At 39.6% G+C, this 4,711-nt stretch overlaps 1 protein-coding gene and 1 long non-coding RNA gene across 2 annotated transcripts in view; one reads left to right on the forward strand and one right to left on the reverse strand.

Annotated features, from left to right (window-relative positions):
* The window catches only part of LOC107835045 (NACHT, LRR and PYD domains-containing protein 12-like), a gene marked incomplete at its 5' end in the record, with an annotated part of 68,213 nt that overhangs the window by 50,126 nt on the left and 13,376 nt on the right, over window positions 1-4,711 (forward strand). The gene's annotated exons all lie outside the window — the stretch shown is intronic.
* Window positions 1,675-2,931, reverse strand: LOC103132187 (uncharacterized). Its single transcript, XR_475511.2, has 4 exons — window positions 2,503-2,931; window positions 2,368-2,431; window positions 2,230-2,296; window positions 1,675-2,162 (listed from the first exon to the last, which is right to left on the reverse strand). It is a non-coding gene; the product is annotated as an uncharacterized LOC103132187 (long non-coding RNA).

The following is a 4,711-nucleotide window of genomic DNA, read 5'->3' on the forward strand; positions in this document are numbered from 1 at the left end:
CATGTTTCTGTCAGGATCCATCAGAGACTCAGACCAGAACCAGAACCAGAACCCAGCTGTGTGTCCTTTAAGAGCGACAGGTCAAAGGATCTGGCCATTGACTTTAAATCTCCTGGATCTGCACCATCAGAGAGGTGAGTTGTTTCTAACTGCAGTAAGTGATCTGTTTATATCCGTCATTGTGGCCATCAGACGATACCAAATTCTGTTGGGTTCTGTTGCCATGGGAACATTAGACTAAATTTCAGGTCATTTTCTTTCTGCACCATGATGTCTCCATGGTAACATGTTCCAGTAAGGACCATGTTACTGTTAACACAATAAAGTTCAACTGGATCCTTTGTACTGTAACAAATGGATCCATTGAGATCCAATGTCTTTAGTCAGAGCTTCTCCAGCTCCATCTAGTTGACAGAAGTCTTGAAATCTGATCTGATAATTCAATCCATCCATTTTCTTACACCCTTGTCCCTTAATGGGGTCAGGATGTGCTGGTGCCTCTCCAGCTAACGGGGTCACCCTGGACGGGTCGCCAGTCTGTCGCAGGGCAACACAGAGACAGACAGGACAAACAACCATGCAGACATAGGGAGAATTTAGAGGGACCAATTAACCTGACAGTCATGTTTTTGGACTGTGGGAGGAAACCGGAGTACCAGGAGAGAACCCACCATGCACATGGAGAACATGCAAACTCCATGCAGAAAGACTGGGCCCAGGAATCGAACCGGCCCCAGTCGGTTGCTCCTGCTGCAAGGACACAGCTCTGCCAACTGCACCCCTAAGTAAAAAAATGCTGCTGGTGAATAACAGGAAACAAATTATTTAACCAGAATCAACTCACTTTTCTGCTATAACATTTAAAATATAAAATGTAGAGAACACAGAAAATCCTCAATCACGACACATAAATTATGTTGACATGACCTTAGAACAACATTGAACTACATTGTATTTTTCTTCATTTTACTTAATTTTTCAAAAATGACATTTATTTCATTCCATATTAACACACAAACACAAAGGCAGAGGTGAATTTCATTTATAGGTTAATATTTGGATCATTTTCTAAATCTGACAGATTAATGCTGAAAGAAAAAAGTTTCTATGAACTNTTTAAATCTCCTGGATCTCCACCATCAGAGAGGTGAGCTGTTTTTAACTGCTGTAACTGTTTATATCTGTCATTGTGGCCATGTGACGATGCCAAGTTCTGTTGGGTTCTGTTGTCATGGGGATATTAGAGAGAATTTCAGGTCATTTTCTTTCTTAATCATGATGTCTCAAACTTCATGGAAGCAGGGAAAACTTTCAGATGACTTCTTGAACACAATAAAGTTCAACTGGATCCTTTGCACCACAACAAACGGGTCCATTTAGATCCAATGTCTCTCCTCAGAGTTTCTCCAAGTCCATCTAGTTAACAACAGTCTCGAAATCTGATCTAATGTTTCCCTCAGATCAATTTAACCATCAGTCATGTAGTGATGCTGCCCCCTACTGGACAGTTATTCACACCATATGTAAATGTGGCAACCTGGGGTGGATTTTCTTATTATGAACCCAAATATAGAATATAAAATGTTACAATGACCAACAACGCCACCTGGAATAACTTCAGGAAAATGTGATGTAATAAGGACACAGGTAAGTTCTGCTGGAAATGAGACGAGATTCAGAAGGTTCTACAAAAATTTATTAAACTTCAATATATTTAAATTTCAAATAATCTGAAATTGAATGGTTAAAACAGTGAATGCATTTGACAATATTTCTTATAATAAAATGTTTAAATTTCAAAGGAAACTGAGGCTTACCAATGGGGGAGGTAGTGAAGGAAGGGGGCAACATCCAGTGCAGAAAAAGGGACCACCCTGGACACTACAAAAACACAGCAAACAAAAAAAGAAAAAGGTGCTCCAACAAAACACACAAGACAAGATACCGCCACCAGGGGTCACCACCGCCACCACAGAAGCCTCAGTCACTAAAAGAAAGACAAAAAAAAATGGAACAATACAAGTAAAACAGTGATACACAATAACCCTACAATGTTGCACTTTATCCCCAGGGAAAGTGCAGATTAGTATTTTAAAACAATTTATAAGTAGGCAAAACAGCAGCGAGTGTCACTCCAGGTGCAATGCTGATGAGTCAGAAGGCTAAAAAGAACAGAGCAATTTATTAATACAACTGCTAACAAAAACATAACTTGCAGCAGCTGCTTACCTGTGACCTGATAAATGACTGCACTGCCAAATAATCAGATCCCCAATTCCACCTAGATGCAGTGCAACTGGAAGAAAACGCTATGTGAAGGTTTTGTTTACATGGGGTAGATGTTATCTAGCCACGCTAAGCCCTTACCTTCCTGTCAGCAAATGAATAAACGGACAGATCGGTCCAAATATTGGAGGTGCAGCAAAGGAGGCTAAGCAGATAAACCAATTAGTATTAATAGCCATTATTAAAGCCGACAAACGATAAACCAGCCACGCTTACCCAGAACAGTGCAAAAAAGGAAGCAAGATTCAGTTAACGTCACGACGCAAGCAGCCTCATGACAGGTGAAGGTTTGCTTATATGCAGCAGCTGAAATTGGCCTTAAAGTGGCAGCGCACCATTTATGCTGCTACATAAACAAATACTGATGAATAAAAAAGTTTTTATAAATTAATTTTATGATTCTAGTTTCATCTCTGAGGTTCAAATATCCATTATGGTGGATTATTAAACATTTCTACAGCTTTAACTCACTAATATTTCATGTAGATCTGACTCATCAGTGGGTTTCAGTGTCTCTATTGGACCATCTGATTCTGAATGAAGCTCCATCAGATCCTCTTTGGATGATCAGAGTGGAAACGACTCCTGGTTCTTCTCCATGTCAGAGCTCAACACTAAGATCTCCAAATGTCTCTGTCATTTCAATCCAACATGTAGATAGATAGATAGATAGATAGATAGATAGATAGATAGATAGATAGATAGATAGATAGATAGATAGATAGATAGATAGATAGATAGATAGATAGATAGATAGATAGATAGATAGATAGATAGATAGATATTTTTGCCAATGATTCCATAATCTTGAGAAGTATCTCATGACACACATAATCTACACATGCATTTATACATAACATTCCTGAGCACAGCAGCACATGTCGGTACAGCATTATGTACAAACATATGGCTGGAACTACTCCATCCAGGCACTGAGTAGGAGCCTCATGCCATCATCGTAGGCAACATAAAGTTTCTACAAGCTGCTTTTTTATATCGTCGCCACAAATGGCCAGAGTATGGTGAAGGACAAAAAGCTTTAAATAGAGTTATCTTCACAGAGGATGAACACATACCAAACATTCTGATCAGAACATTACCTTGTGCATAAATCATACGATACTGCCTATGGATCTCAAAGTCATCAGATAGCTTATTTATGTAAGGCCCCAAATATTTAACAGTACTAGAAAGAGAAAAGTCAGGAGTTATGCTTGTCTCAGAAACAGAGCTATCTGCTCTATAAACAATCATTATTTAGGAGGCTCAACGATCAGGAACATGTTGGGGTATTGGATCAGTTCTGATGGGAATCATTTAGAACATCAAGTCGATGATCTGTTTGGTTCTTTTATGTCTCACAGCTCTTTATTTTACAGTCACAAAAAAAATCTATAAAGTAAAAGTCCATGGAAAGATTTTAATGAGAGTTTCTCAGAATCCAGATCCATCAGAGACTCAAACCAGAACCAGAACTCAGCTTTGTGTCCTTCAAGAGTGACAGGTCAAAGGATGTGATCATTCACTTTAAATCACCTGTAGCTCCATCATCAGAGAGGTGAGCTGTTTCTAATTACTGTAACTATAGAAACTGAACCAGTAAGTTTCAGATGTTCCCAGTTATATTTACAGAGTTTTGATCCATTATCTAAACCAGCTGCTCTGTTCTAATGAAAACACCTTCATATCTTCATCTCTGGGTGATGATGATGATGTCCTGCTGCTTCCTGGCTCCATGTCAGACTAACAGTGGGACACATTTCCACCACCCACTGGGAAAGGGGTTGGCAACCCGCAGCTCCAGAGCCGCATGCGACTCTTAAGCGCTGCCCTAGTGACTCCCTGGAGCTTTTTCAAAAATGGAGAAAGGTGGGGTGGGAAACATATTTTGCTTTAATATGGTTTCTGTAGGAGGACAAGCATGACATAATCATTCTTAACGTTTTCCAGTGCTATAAAAATGTGTAGAATAAATATTACATTTCAACATTTTCATCAACAAAGATTTGCGTCACAGCCTGTGACACATATGAGGGGCGGGGTGCGAAGCAGGTGGCTGATGTAAAACCAACGGGTGTGTGGTGGGCCATGGATATCAAAGGGGAAAAGAGGAAGATTGCCAAAGAGAGATTCTACAATTATTGTAATGAATCATTTACATTCATTGCCAATGTGAAAAATAAGGATACTACTTTGTGTCAAATTTTAATTACCGTATTTTCCGCACTATAAGGCGCACCGGATTATAAGGCGCACCTTCAATGAATGGCCTATTTTAGGACTTTTTTCATACATTAGGCGCACCGCATTATAAGGCGCATAGAATAGACGCTTCATACTCTATTATTACACAGCCAAACTAATAAAGAAATGGGCCCCGGGTACTTTAGATAGTAGGCTTGCCCAGTCGTTGTTTCACTCACGG

The sequence above is a fragment of the Poecilia formosa genome, unplaced genomic scaffold (assembly GCF_000485575.1).
Source record: "Poecilia formosa unplaced genomic scaffold, Poecilia_formosa-5.1.2 Scaffold951, whole genome shotgun sequence".
In the NCBI taxonomy this organism is placed as follows: domain Eukaryota; kingdom Metazoa; phylum Chordata; class Actinopteri; order Cyprinodontiformes; family Poeciliidae; genus Poecilia; species Poecilia formosa.